This window comes from Sylvia atricapilla, chromosome 6 (genome assembly GCF_009819655.1).
Source record: "Sylvia atricapilla isolate bSylAtr1 chromosome 6, bSylAtr1.pri, whole genome shotgun sequence".
NCBI classification, from domain to species: Eukaryota; Metazoa; Chordata; class Aves; order Passeriformes; family Sylviidae; genus Sylvia; species Sylvia atricapilla.
Genome location: NC_089145.1, coordinates 22,608,078 through 22,623,537, shown reverse-complemented (window position 1 = coordinate 22,623,537; position 15,460 = coordinate 22,608,078). Strand labels below are relative to the sequence as shown.

Sequence of the window (15,460 nt, the reverse complement as noted above, 5' to 3'; positions counted from 1 at the left end):
TAAGAGTGTCACACAACTCCTTGTTGTCTCACTCAGCACACACACAACCCCAAGCTCACCACTAACTCACCTAATTTCATGACTTGCAACTTGGCCAGATTTTATGTTGCCCACAAACACAATCCAAATTAACTTTGTGCCTTTTTTCCCAACAATCTTAGACACCAACAATCTTAGAATCAAGAGAATAATTTAGGCTGCAAATGACCTCTAAGATCATCGTGTCCAATGTAAATCTAGTTCTGCCAAGTCCACCATCAAATCATAGAATCATTTAGGCTGGAATTGACCTTTAAAATCATCAAGTCCAACCATACACTTGGCATTGCCAAGTCCACCACAAAACCATATCCCTAAATGCCACAGCTACATGTCTTTTAAATACCTCCCAAAGCTGGGGACTCAACTACTTCCCTGGGGAATTTGTTCTAATGCTTAATAACTCTTTTGTAATATCCAATCTAAACTTACCCTGGTGCAACGTGAAGGCATTTTCTCTCATCCTATCACTTGTTAATAGGGAGAAGAGACCAATTTCTGCCTCTTGATTAGCATTGAGCCAAAAAACCAAAAATTCCCAGCCGAAACTACTACATTACCAGCAGTGGGGCTCTTTTTGTTGTCACAGTGTGACCCTTTATTTATTCAGGTTTCCTTTTATGCATTGAATCATTGAATGGCTTGGGTTGGAAGGGACCTTAAAGATAATCCAATTCCAGACCCACTGCAGAAACAGTTTCCACTAGACCAAGTTCCTCAAAGTACCATCCTATTTGGCTTCGAATATTTCCAGGGATAGGGCAGCTACAGCTTCTCTGTGTTCCAGTGCCACACCACCCTCACAGCAAATAAATCTTTCTAATATCTAATCTAAATCCACCCTCTTTCAGTTTAAAGCCATTCCCCCTTGTCCTATTGCCACAGGCCCAGCTAAAATGTCTGTCCCCAGCTTTCTTAAAAGCTTCTTTCAAGTACTGAAAGGCAACAATCAGGTGTCCCTGGAGCCTTCTCTTCTCCAAGCTGAACAATCCCAAGTCTCTCAGCCTGTCTTCACAGGAGAGGTGCCCCAGCCCTCTGATCATCTTCATGGACCTGCCTCCTCTGGACACACTCCAGCAGTACATCTGTGAAACACTGAATCATCCCACCTATTTATTCCCATGATTTGTTGCACAACTTCAGTTCATTAAACATGCAAGACTTACCAACAGTTTTACCTTTCTCAAGTAAAATTATAGGAACACCAGAAAATCACACTATGTTAGAAAAGAACAATTAAAAAAAAAAACCAACCCTGTACAGACTGACTATTACATTTAATATCTCTTTAAATGATGACCAATCTGATCCGTATCAGCTATTACATTTTTTTACTGGAAGCAAACATCAGACTGTGGGTAGCCTAGTTTAATTTGCCCAGTTAAACTTGAAATTGGCCTACTCACTTATGAGTAACACATTTTTTTAAGTCTAACTCATTACGCATGCTTTTTTTTTTTTTTTTTTTTTTTAATTATTTTTAAATTAGCATTTATGGCCCAGAGAGCGCTGCTCAGCCAGGCCTTTTAAAATCCCTGGATGAAAATAAGCCAGAATAGCAAACTTTAAAATGTACTGCTATAGTAGCTGCTATTTGCTAATTTACCAAGCTACTGCTACAACAGAGAGCATTACCACCTTCTAGTTTTTCTTCCAGGAAAGAAACATATGACATTTCTCCAATTCCAGACCTCAGCAGATGACTGTGCTTTTAGGACTCTTTTAGCTTCTGATGTATTCAAAGTGGTGTTTTAATTTTCTGTAATTTTATTGCTCATTAGTTTCTCTTTCTTGCCATTTCTCAGCCTCCTTTGGCTTTCCACAGCTACAATAGTCTAGCTCACATTCTGCAGTTTTCAATCCCTCTACTTCATTGTTTTGGGGTTTTCTTGGCAGTTTTTATAATTGTGTTTGATCTAGCACCTCAATATGAAGAGCCTCTGAAGATTTCAGATGCTGTGGAGAAGCATCATGCTAGCAGAAGCACAGCAGGCTCCTTGGTTACTGCTGAGGGCATTCCCAGGGGGTACTTGGCCTCACCTGTGCATGTCCCTGTGCCCAGCATTTAGCCCTCCCAATGTTCAGTGGGCACAGAGCCTACTGCAATGTCCTAGCAGCATGTCAGCAAGGACAGTCTCTCGGTGAGAAGGATGCTGTGACGACCCAGGTGCTGTTTGCACACAACATCAAGCCCTTCGTACAGCAAAGGCAGTTGTGCACAGAGGTCCTCAGCAAACCCAGCATGACTGCTACAAATCCCAAGAGGCATTCCTGGATCATCACTGGGCTCACAGGCAGTGCCACATAACCTCTCCTGTTTTCTTTACAAAGTAGGTAAGGACTGTCACATTTCTGCATGACACATGTTAATATCTCCAGTGGCTTTGCCATATTGCTCAAAGTCAGGGAAGTAGAAAACACAAAAAACATCTGAGCTGTTAATCTCTAATGCAGGAAAAATGGGGTTAAACATGAACAAACCTGTGAATTCCTGTCCTCAAGTATGCAGCCTTTATCACTACCCCTCATATAGTTATTAGTTAACAGTCACAGGCTCTTATCTGCATGGATCAGCCTCCAAAACAGAGCTTTAATTTTACATTTTACTGGCAGGTTTCCCAGACTGGGACATTCTTTCATGCGAAACAGCTATATAGGAATCCATCCCCTCCTCAGCACACAGCTCCTTCACTCAGTTTCTCACTGCTGGCCTTCTGGAGGTCATCCCCTCTTTTTTTAAGGCAGATCTTGCTTAGCTTGTACCACATTCTGAAGAGCAGGCCCATGGTGAAAGACAGACATGAGTTCTTACGCTTTTGCATATTATTACCAGAAATAGTAATCCAGAACAGTCAGCTACTGACAAACTAAGAACAGGGAATAAAGCACAGCATTCAAGGCTCTGAGCTCTGTCCCATACAGCCATGGAAGACCCAGGCTGACCATTCTCCTTGAGGTGAATGCCCTTGCCAAGATCCTCGGCCATGCCAACCACTTCAGGTCACTTTCTGAAGTACCAGCTGGCTACACAGCTCATGCTTACAGCCAGTGCAAACTCTGAAAGATCAAAGATCCCACAAAGTAAGAGGGAGAACCAGTTTGCTCAGAGAAGGGCCACTGTCCACAGATAAGCCAGTGCTCTACTCAAAAAATCGGTTTTGCCTTGACAGTTGTCACAGCACTTTCCCCAGAGAAGTACAACATTTTTGTGGGTGAGGCTGTCCTGCACCTGGGGGTGTAGCAGAGCAGTGTCCCAGCATAGCAAAGGCTAGTGGAAGACCTCATGACCTGCCTCCCAGCCTGCTGCAAGGCCAGGGCTCTCCTCTAATGACCAAAGAGCAAAGCTGAGCGCTGCCAGCACATCTGGCAACAAGCTGAAGCAGTCACAAATTCAAACCTAATTAGTGAAAATTATAGGTCATGCATGATGATTTGAGCAGCCATGGGCTGTGACCAGGACTTTAACTCATTGTCAATTATCTCACTACACTCAAGAGGCATAAATTCACCAAAGTATGAAATATTTTGTTTGAATTTCAAATTCTGGAAACACTTAAGGTCAGGACTACAAGAAAGATACCTAGAAATACCACCAGTTTTTCTGCAGCTTTCTGAAGAAGCTTGAAGAGCAAGCTTCAAAGCCACAAGACTTAAACCTGTTTTACAGCAGGGAGAGCTGAGAGTTTCCAGTGGTTTAGCTTGCCCAAGACCAGCAACTGACATGACAAACAGTATGGGGTGCCACAACACCAAATTCCTACTGTCATCCTCACTGCAGACAACTTGGGAACAGGGAAATTGGAGTTTCCCAACCTGGAACACCTCCTGTAGTCTCTAATGGATGTGAGATAAGTTCACACTGTCATTCTCACATGGTTCATTGGCAAAACATGTTGTCAAAATCCTCCATGACCTGCTTCATGACAGACATGTTTCAGAGGGGGAAGAAGACAGAAAACATCTGAAATAACCTCTGAACCTGTCTTAAGTTTGTTTTATGATGGCTTTTAGTGAAGACTGAACATACTGATAACTTTACTAGATCTGTCACAAAATTCTGTATTGTGGTCTCAGAGCATTTGCCCTTTGTTGATCTCAGAGAGAGAAGGAAAAGAATCCACGTGCTGGTCCATGCACTGTCATGGAGCAGCACAGCCTGTGCAAAGCAGGTATTACTCAATGCAACTTCTCCATGAATGCTGACAATGTAGAGCTCTCATGCGGCCTTTAAAGCCCTTTGAAAAAGTGCAACAAGCCATGGAACCAAGGCAGGTACTTACTGCAGCTGAAAGAATATGTAAGTGACTTGCATTTTTAAAACACATGCAAACTTTTTGTTTTTCCTGTATTCACTGATCTCACAGATTCACAGATTACGTGTAGAAATGAGAATTAGGACAATCTGACTGACACCTGGTACGTCCCACTCCTTTCCTTTAGCCTACGGACAGGACAAAATCTCCATCCGAGACTAGCAAGAGAAAGAGAAGCCAACACTTCATGAGTTCATCTCAGTTGTTAATCCCCATCACAGACAAGTCATATGTGATACTTCTTCATTCTGGGCACCAGGCAGCAGTTCTTTCAAAGGGCCCTGGAATCTGATGGGAAAGGCTGAAATACCCAGCATGCTAGGACACTGCTTTGAGCAACTGGAAAGAATTGCTTCCCAGGTTAATGGCTGTAATAAACCTCACCATGTTTGGTCAGAACTGCCAGTTGCACTTCTTTGCCTCTGGCTTCAACATAAATATATACCTATGTTTATAAAGTTAAAACAAACAGACACAAAACCCCAGTACTAAAACTAGATGTTATTTCACCATTTTTCTCCCTAAGGACAGAATAAGAGTACAACTAAGCACAACTGTAAGCCTTCTTTCTTAGAGCGCTACTGAAAGGTGTTTGGATAGCAATGATAAGCACTGAATAAAACCACATACATTGCAGAGTCTTGGATAAGTACCCATGCAGTATCTTATCAGCTTTCCAACAATTTGTATCATTCTTCTGTGCAACTCTTCCAATTTTCTCCATATGACTTCAAGATGCTGGCACTAGAAAGCCACGCTGATGTAAGACTGAATCTGAAGTAAATAAAAGTTTACAGATAAAAAATTACCTCCTCGCCCTGATTCATTAACACCCTGTTTGTGTCCAAAATCATGGCTGTCTTTTCCAGCTAGGACCTGGCACAGAAAGCTCCCCAGAGCAGTCTGCCCATTCTGACCCCCATGTTCCCACATGCGACTGCTTGGGACACAGCCTCCCTTCACAGATCACGTCCAGGACATGCCTTTCCAGGTTCATAAATCTCCACTTGTCTGCATGAAAATGATTCGGTTTCAAAAACCTCATTTACCAAACAAACAGCATTACACCATCTCGCCCCTATCAACAGCTACAATTCACCAAACTTGTTTCATCTACACATTTTGCCAGTGATGAGTCATGTCTTCTTCTGCATCACTGATTAAGTGTCAAGCAGAACTGGCTTCTCCCTTTCCCTTATCCAAAGAGAAGGGTCATCAGGTCCACTTCTTTGAAAACACAGCCTCCACATATCATGTTGCAGAGACTCTCCTGTAAAATGATCAAGCTCTAGCTTAAAATAGCTGGATTATTTGCTCCCCTCGTCTAAGGTGGCAATGCCAGAAGCATGATCTTTTGATGTTGAAAAGATATTTTCTACATTCATCTTAAAATTAATCTTCAAAACAGTTGATTTATTAGTGTGCTAGTACTGTCCTTTAGCTTAGAGGATCCTTCATCCTCCTTACTGTTTATAATGCCACTTCAGTTTATTTATTGGATGCTGATTCTCTATCAGTCACTACCTTCACTTCCTAAGTGACATATATTTTATTGATATTCTCTGGCATTGGATATTAATTGGGTTCTCATACACTGAGTTAGCTGCCTTTTCTATGTTAATATGTATCACACCTTAAGATCTCTTTTTAAACCAACAGTAAGCTTCTCAAAGAACAAAAATCAGACCTTTTTAAGAAGCACAAAACACTTTCCATGACATTAATTTTCAGGCATGAATAACTTTATATTTACCCAGGATTGGTGTCATGCTACCCAGGTTATATTTTCCTGGGCCATCCACTTGGCAATTTTCAAAACTGTCCCAACACAACCACTCATTCGGTCTCCTGTATTTGCTGTGATCCACCAAGACTGATTAGAAGTGAACACGAGCAAGCTAGAGACCTCCTCTCATTCATCTTCTGCTCACTACATTTCAAGGGAATGTGCTTTTTTCCTTAGCAGAGCTGCAAGAAAAACTGCTCACCAACAGGACCCCATGCTATGCAACTCCCATGTGAGTCCCTGGATCCCACTCAACTTCTGGGTAATGAACTTATCCTTCCCGTGCTGCTGGCCCAGCTGTCAGCCACAATGGCAGCTGAGAGCACACAGCTCAACAAAGGGAAGCAGAGATGTGAATTTACTGCCCAAATGACCTTTTACTCTCATTCATGGACAGACAAAAAAGCTGGAGAGGGGAAGTGTTTGGTAGGCACATGATAGGCTGGGCCAGTTTCATACTCCTGCTCTTCTGCTGTGTTGGGAGAGGTAAAAGACACTGGAGTGCCTTCAATGTTTTATAAAGTATGGAAATTCAAGATGCCTGGTCAGGTCCTGCCAGCATCACTGTGCACCTGGGACCCTGCCACTGCCTGCCACCCCCACTGCCCACAGTGAGGTCACATGCACCCAGAAGACCCCTGCACCTGTGCAGGCTGGTCAGCCTAAAAATGTTTGTGGGTGAGCAACACTAGTGATTCATGGATTTCAACAATGATGGAGGTAAAAAGGGAAAGGGAAGGGAAGGCATGGGGGTGGGCAGGAAGCAAACCCCAGACATTAGGTTCTAAATAGCAGACGTGGTATTCTGGCTAGCAAACTTCCACTTTAATTTCTAACCCACAGAGATGGGAAATGATTCATGAAAATCAACAGGATAAAATTAGCTAGAAGGCAGAGAGATAATTCATCCAAACCAACCGTCATGGGCTGAAGTGCCAGCACCACCAGCACTGCCTGGCATTTCAGCCTCCCGTGCCCTTCAGTCACTGGCACTTGGCCAGCAATCAGCTCTACATATATTTCCTTAGTGTCAAAATTAGCCCCTCTGAAAGCACATCCATCTTCTAACAAGATGGCCTTTCACTCAACACTTTTCCAGAACTTCCAGCTTTTCCTTTCTCTAAAAAAGAAAAGATTACCTGCAGTATAGTGACTTTTTCTTCCCCTCGTGAATGTTTAGTGCTGTCAGAAGATCAAATGGATCTTGCACACTCATCTGTGAACCATGGGCAAGCTATGCACCAAAATCAAACTGCCCCAGCAACTCAGAAATCTCAGTGCATTTTGCCAGAGCTCCCTTCTATTGCACAAAACCAAGACCACACTCAACAGCAACAACCAAATGCTGGTCTGACTTTATGTATACCAGTGATTTTTTTGTAAGACTCCTGCTAAATTCTGCTAGGAATCACAAAATGCAATTTCGCTCTTGATACAGTCACATGACAGAAAGTTTCTCGAGCAGACTGTATTATTTATAAATCACAACCCAAAGCTCTTTATCCCAAAGGCCGATGAGAAACTTCCATTCCTCCAAGAGACCTCTGGATTTCCAGGAGGCACCTGGTTATTGAACGATGTCCCCTCCCACCACCCAACTCAAAAGCTTCAGGAATAAAACATAAAATTGTAAAGCCTCTTGAGCACCAATACCTCTCTAGGCAGGTTTATATACGGTTTCAGGTGCAGGGGAAGCCCCATTCCATTGAGATCTATGAGTACAGATGTAAAATAAAGCTGAAATCCTGCTTTGGCACCATTTATCTAGTTAGTGCCTCTTTCTGTGTAAGGATGTTACAGGACAGTTCCTCTATGCTTGTTACAGTGGTTCCACTCTACTTGGACTTCAGGACATGGCAGGCTGCTCCTCTCTTTTTACTTGTTCAGCAAAAAAGGGAAAGAGCATGTGGGACAAAATGTGAAGGCAGGAGCAGATCTTACTTTCACTAGTTCTCAAAACTCTGACAAACTAGCTCAGTCCTTTACAAGCAGTGACAAACACAGCAGGCAAAATGAGAACACATCAACTGTTCCACAAAATGCAGAGGAAGCAAAAGCAAGAGCAGTATTTATTTCTCCTCATTTGTACCCTCCTGCAGGCCATTAGGAAGATAAGATCTCACAGCACAACAGACATTATTCAGAGCTGGTAAATCTGTCTACAGGTTAGGGACTCATGTTACATGGCTTGGATGAGTAGTGGTTGAGCATGGGTCATACCGACCCCCTTTTCCTTGGGGCAGGCAGCAGTCCAGATACTCCCAGTGTCAGATCTGCCAAGAAACCAGATATCCGTGTGCTGAATTCACCACCACCACAATTTGATCTGCACATTCCCTTCCATACACAGAGAGGGGTGTTCAGACCCTGTATATCCTAACACAGCTAACTAGAAAAACATTTCCAGCAGGGGCGAAGCACTCTTGTTCTATATGTGCAACCTTAAGTGCATCTTCTACATAAAGGTACTGGGTTGCACAGAAATACCTGGTCCTTCACGTGTGCAAGTCACTAAGGAATTACAAACATTCACCAACTATCCTAGAAGAATTCAAAACCAGCACCTCAACACCTGACTAGGAATGAGACGTGGTTTAAAAAAATCACTAGTTAAAGTCCATTACAGCTAGAGAGGATATGTTATCATCTATCTCAGAACATCCAGTGGATCTGCTGTCCTGGAGGTACCACCTTTGCAACAGCAATGCAGCATTAGCTGGCGGGACTTTGTGCTGAGGGTTAGGCACCTCTACACCCACACAGTGGGCCTTCACTACCTGAGGCAGAATTTGCAAGGAAAAAAGTGACTTACAAACATACCATACATAATAATGCTATCTTTACAATCACAAAGGGAAGAGAAAATTAGTAATTTAAAAGCTTCTAGTCTTCAAAAGCTGATTGAACTAATTTGATCTAGGAAATGATGATCGCCAAGCCTAGGTGTGAAACATGACAACTACAGAACATATTTTATTGCTCACAGAAGTATGCGTCTGTGTCATCCGTATTGATTTTTCCTTCAGTCAGTTTCCAAGTGTTTTCATTAATTTCCCCTGAATTGATAAAAGGATTGGACTCTGCAAACTGCGGCGTATTTAGCGTTCTCATTAGCATTTTCAAGCAAACAGTCTCCAAGTCAGAGAAAGCAGCAGACCACATGAAGTACTCCAGCAGCATCAGAAGAAAAGAAATTAAAAAACCCAAACAACAGCAAATCGCCTGGATGTACACACACATGAAGAAGTCAAGGTTTATACAAATGAAAGGTGTAAAGAGGAACATACTGGATCAAACTTAGGATATCTTTCAAGGAAGATGCTGTGAAGACTTAGTTTTGAGTCTGCTGTTGAATGGCCACCTTTAACTCTGCCCAGCATATATATGAAGAAGATGCAGTTTATATGATACATTTTCAAAATAAAGTTTCATTGTACTAAAAAAGGAATGTACTGGAAAATATTTCATATCAATTATCAGTCCGCAAATGACTGATGACCTTGATCAGTATCAGCTCCAATTAGCAGCCTTCAACACTCTGAAAGGGTGTTAGTAGGGGACCACTGGAGCTGTGTGCCCCAGACATGCTGATCCATAGTCAGGTGCCTGGAGCTAGTGCCCTGCAGCCCACAGAGATGAACCGGCTTGGGGACCAGCACAGGATGCTCAGCGCCTCTGCTCGCCACTGCACAAGGCAGGAGCACTGCTGGCTCTCAGGGAAGCTAATTACAGCAATCCTAGAGCTGCCACACAAGTTAATCCCCCACATCACCTCCCATGAACTTCTACCATTCTGTCCTCATACATCTCCCCCACTACCACAGCCAGGCTTCCACAGGCAGAAGCCAGCCCCAGCTGACAGCAGCACAGGCAGCAAGGTGAGTGCTGGGAGTGGCAGCCCCAGCAGGGCTTGATGCCAAGACTTTAGAACAGCAGTCCCTCCTCTGAAACAAGTCACCACAGGCAAAGGGAAACTAGCCTTGCTGAAAAGCCAAACCCTAAGGAAGAGAGAAGAAAGTGGGCAGAGAAAAGAAACCATTTAGGAGACCATGCTCAAACTGGACAACTTGGCTTATGTCAGACCCTTCTGATGGGCCCCTCACTGACGGCTGTCCACGAGCGAGGGACTGCACTGAAACTGTTCTGCAGTATGCATTACTGATTGACTGCTGCAGGCTGCCAGTTTCTGCAGCTTAACCTTAAATCAGATCTGTAATGCTTTTACCTTCTGACTGCACAGGAACTGTTCTGAGCCTGACTACTACCAGAGAATTGCCTCCCAGCCTTGCACACAGAAGTGCCCTTTCAGCAATGCTCTGAAGGATACAAGTTATCCTGCCCTCACAAATGGAGCCACGACCAAGAAACACAACAGCAAAGCTTTAGGCGTCAGTATTTTTAATTGTTTGACTGTGTCTGCAGAAACATATGTTCTTGCAGTTATGTGAAGAGCTCAGGACGGAAGCTGGAAAAATGCCTGTGCTAGTACCATCTTCAATTCCAGCTGAACTTCAAAGCCTACGTGCAGAGGACAGTGACCAGACTTCTAAAAAAACACATGGAAAACGTGATTCTAGTTGCCAAGTGAAAATTTTCTTCTTCATCTCTGCTTTTGTGGTCTCAATTCTCCCAGTCTTTTCTATTAATATTCTATTTTATTCTAATTTCTATTAATATTAATAAATTCTTCCCTCTTGCGGGAAAAAAAAAACCTCCAGCATGGGATACTTGTGTTGCCCTCCTCACCAGGTTTCTTCTCCATCCACCTTGGCTGCCTCTACCTTTTAAAGATGTGACAGGACTTCTCTGTTTTCTATTGCTCTTTGGCCTCCTGTACCTGCAAAATTCCAAAGCACTTTTCCCTCATCTTCTTCCCAAAGATGTCATACAGGACAACACGAACCTCTCACCTTGTCCTCTGCTTTTCTTAGGGTGGTTGGACTTGCTACCGGAATCCACTTGCACAAACAAGTTTAACTAGCAGGAATTCCTGAAAAGCCACATTTTACTATGTAGCTTTAGAAGGAACATTTCTCTAGAGGCTTTATTTAAAAACACCCTTGGTAGCAGAGAAGCGGTCACAGGCAGAACAGAAAACCCTGCAAAATTAAAGCCTTCTTTACTCCACTACTGCAGAGGGGTCAGTGCAAGAGGAGGCACTAAAACTGTCTGCAGCTACACAAGAGCTCTGGCCCAAGGAACTTCACCCAGTACAAGAGAGCCTCGAGCAGGAGTGCTGTTCAGACACGCTTACAACGACAAACACCACATGCATGACAAGGGGTGAAACGTGAAGCAGCAAGGCCAGCATCCCACAGCAGGGCTGCACAGTTGCAGGCCAGCAGGAATTCTGCCACTTGCTCAAAGCCAGCAGATATTGCATGTGCTGACTCCCCTTCACCGGCTATACCTGTGGCTCAAGGAGCTCCCAGTCTCAGGGTCTGAAGGGTTTGTGCTCAGGTGAGAGAACAGAGCAGACACCTCAGCACTGAGACAAGAAGATACATCAAGCAAACCCTGATGCACATCCAGCTGACTCCAGATTTCTTAAAACACCAGAAAAATGCAATGCAAACTGAAGAGTAGAAGTTGTATTTGCTTGTTTTTGCTTTACTTAGGAAAACCACAGGTCTCAGGTGCACATATTCCCAGAGCAGAGTGGACATCAGAAGTTCCTACCTACAGTCACTCCACTGGGAACAAAAGCCATTAGTTCTCACTGCTACCCAGCCTTGTATCTTCAGATCAAGTTTTAGCAGCTTATTTCTGCCTTCTGAAGGTTCCCAAGTTACCCTACAGTATCATTAATTGATTATAAAACAAAAAACAAACCCAAACCATTCCGTCCTTGGGACTACATTTAGTTTCTCCATGCAAATTTTCACATCCATGTAACACCACCGGATTGGCAGTAATGATTTTAAATATGCTACACCAAAATGTCACAAATATTATGGAGCATTTTAAGAGCTCTGGAAATGGTTTTGTAGCACCAATGGACAGGCCCTGCCAACAGCACCTTTAGGAATTAAGAGTTAGGTAAAAGCATATACTACTCTTGCATAAATGGACACAGGAAAAAAAAAGAACAAATTTTAAACCCCACAACTCTACTTGGGAATTAACCAGCATGAGAAAGAAGTTATGAAAAGGAAAAGAACATTAAAAAAACCTACAGAAGGATAAAGTGTACATGGTACTCTCTATAAAAAGATCAAAGACCTCTCTTGCCTGGGCTTGCTGTATTTCTCATTAATACACACACTGATTCCTGACTCAGAGTGGCAACTTCCACTCACCATGATGCCTGTATCCCCCCGATTGCAAAGCCAGCCTGCTGCAGTGCAGGAGCCCTCCTGCCTCAGACTCCTTGTGCAGTGTTCACAACCTTTACACTGCTCCTACCAATTTCAAGCAGTTCCATCACTTTGCAGCAAGGAATACGAGCAACAAGCTGCCCCCATTCCATCCCAGTAAGATGGATCCTGCATAAGTTCATAAAAAATCAGGTTTCAAAGAAGTCATTGCTTTTGCCCTCATCATGCCCTCATCAGGTATTACCCTCACAATAATCTTCCCCTTTACTTGCTGAAAAAATATAAGTAATTGCTGCTATGAGTGACCAGTAAGGCTCACAACGAGAATCCCCATAAACTGCACCAGAAAGCACCATGCTTCATGCATGGTCCACAAAGATGCTAGAGAAACAACAGGCCAGAATCCCAAAACCAGAAAGACCCGATGCAAAGCCAGCACTGAGTCAGAAGCCTCAGGACCTTGTTCATACTCCACAAAGAGCTGGAAGGAGCAGCAGCCTTTGACATGACTTGCTGGGCAGGAGGGAACAACGACTTGCCCTGGTCCTGCTACTCCATGCTGCAGTGGGATCCATCAATTCAGCATTTAGCCAAGAGGCAGGGCAAACTTCAGCATCTCCCATGGCTACCTCAAACTCTCCCTGGTGTGTGGTTCCAGCAGCCAACCCCTCCTTAGCTAACACGGTCCTTGGCCACACCAACATTTGAACTCTTCGCAGGCTGATTTTACTGCAAGAGCTCCATGCCACTCAGCTCTGTGCTAAACTGTTCCTCCTAGGGAGGAGCACCTTTGGTCCAAAAGCTCCCCTTGCAAGAAGCAAACACCCACGTCTCAATGCTTTTGTTTCTGACTGCAGCTTGCACTTGAAAAGCAAAAGTACACCATCCTCATCAGGCATGTTTGTCTGTTGTGGGTTTTATACACAATTCATTAGAAAGGCAGGAGACTCATTTCCCTTTCCACTTTCACTGCTTATAATCTTGGTCATTAGAGAAACGTAAATTTAGGGATGTGAGGCCCAACCTGGAGAGCACGCTTGCGCTCTGCCAGTCTCACAGGGAGTTAAACCTGCTGGCAGGATGCGATCCAGGGGGCTACTGATATTCCTTGCTGGGGTTCCTTTGCTGCTCAACAAACCACTGCACACACCTGCAGTGCTGGAAAACAATCCTATCTTATGGTTAGGCTGGTATTTTTTTAAGCCTGCTCTGCCAGTTCTCCTCCCACTAATGAGAGGCATTAATCACAGGAAAAAGAGGAAGCAACACTGAGCCAACAGCTTTGCCCACAGGCCACTTTTTTTTTTTTTTTTTTTCCCAGGGATCGGAAAGGGGACTCTGGAGGCATCTTCCACTGCCCTCTGAAATATCAGCGATATAGGACCATTCGAAAAGAAACTTCAGAAATTTTGTAACTTAAAAAAACCCAAAACCACATAAACCCACAGAGGGAAGAAGGCCCAAGAAGACGCATCTGGAGTTTTTCTGCTTGAGTTCAGAGAGCATCCCGGCTAGCAGCGCAAGGGTAGCTCTGCCCTGGCGCTGTGCACGGGGCGCGGGCGATGCCGCACGCGGGGTGCCCGTGTCCCGCGTGCGCCCCGTGTCCCGCGAGGTGCTCATGTCCCGCGGGGGACCGTGTGTCCCGGGGGTGCCCATGTATCCCAGGGTTGCCCGTATATCCCGGGGGTGCCCGTGTATCCCAGGGTTGCCCGTGTATCCCGGGGGTGCCCGTGTCCCGCGGGCCTCCGCCGCCCGGGAGCGCCCCGCCCCCGCGTTCCAATGTGGCGCGCGCCCGCCCGCCCCCGTCGCCCATTGGCCGTTGGCCGCGTCAGTCCCGGCCCCGCTGGCGGCCGCGGGCGGGGCGGGGGGGCCGGGCGGGCGCAGCCGCGGCGCGGGCGGGAGCGGCGCGGCGGGAGCGGCGGGGACGGGCCGGGCCCCGCGCAGCCCGCCCCGAGGGGGAAAAGCGCGGCGGGCGGGGAAGAGGGGGGGGCGATACCTGTGCCCGCGGGTCTTCGCCGCCGCCCCGCCCGCTGCGGGCAACCCGCGGCCGGACCTTCCCCCCCCACCCCGGGCTGGGACGGGTTTCCCCCCGCGCTCCGCAGCCATTTTCGTGGCCACCTTGGCTACCAGCGAGGCTGACTCACCTCGGCACTGCGGGCGCGGGGAGCCCGCCTCGGCGTCGGGGGCCCGCTCCGCCCGGGAGGGGCGGGGGGAGCCCGGCTGGCTGCGCCCTCCCACCCCGCCGGCCCCGCTGGCTAGTCCCAGGCGAGGACGGGTCCCGGAGCCGGGCCGGGCTCGGCGGAGGCGGCAGCGGCGGCTCCCTCCCTCCCGGCCGTGACCACCATCTTATTAGCACAGGAAATGACATGGAGAACGGAAGAGAGGGGCGTTCGGGGGCCGAGCCCGGGGACCCCCCGAACCGGGGGGAGGCGCCGCCGGCCCGCCCGGCTCGGCCCGGCCCGGCTCGGCTCTCCCGGGGCCGCGGCATTCCCGCTTCCCTTCCAAATACCCGCGGTGGGAAAAGAGGAGGGAAAAAAATAATAATAAAAAAACAAACCCCAAAAGCCGCGTACAGCAAAGGGGAAAAAAGAAACCACCAAAAAACAAACGCAGAAGAAGCCGAGCAAGCCCAAACCGCCCGCGGTTCCCACCTCCTGCTCCGGAGCCTGCGAGTTCCGCGCGGAGCCGCCGGCGATCAGCGCCCGCGGCCGGCCGGGGGCTCGGGGGGGCCCTGGAGGACAAAACCCGCCCGGACGGCCCGCGGGCACGGCGCGGGGGGAGCCGTCCGCCGAGGGGCCCCGTCCCGGCCGAGCCGCCGGGCTGCCCCCCGGGCGCTGCCGCGGCCACCACCTGCCGCCGCCCGGCAGCCGCCGCGGCGCCCCGCGGAGCGGGACCCGGCCGCCCGCCCGCGCCCTCGGGGCCGCCCGCTCCGGGCCACGGCGGCCAGGCGTGACCCCCGCCCGCGGCCGGGCCGGGGCCAGGGGCGGAGTTGCCCCGGGGCGGGC

The 15,460-nt window shown here is 47.0% G+C and overlaps 1 protein-coding gene across 2 annotated transcripts in view; it reads right to left on the bottom strand.

The window, feature by feature from the left end:
* The window catches only part of PRDM11 (PR/SET domain 11), a 43,853-nt gene extending 29,038 nt beyond the window's left edge, over nucleotides 1-14,815 (bottom strand). For both annotated transcript variants that reach the window (XM_066321066.1, XM_066321068.1), the window contains exon 1: nucleotides 14,600-14,815. The gene's annotated coding sequence lies outside the window, so the exon portion shown is untranslated. The remainder of the gene's footprint in view (nucleotides 1-14,599) is intronic.
* Between the last annotated feature and the right edge of the window lie 645 nt (nucleotides 14,816-15,460).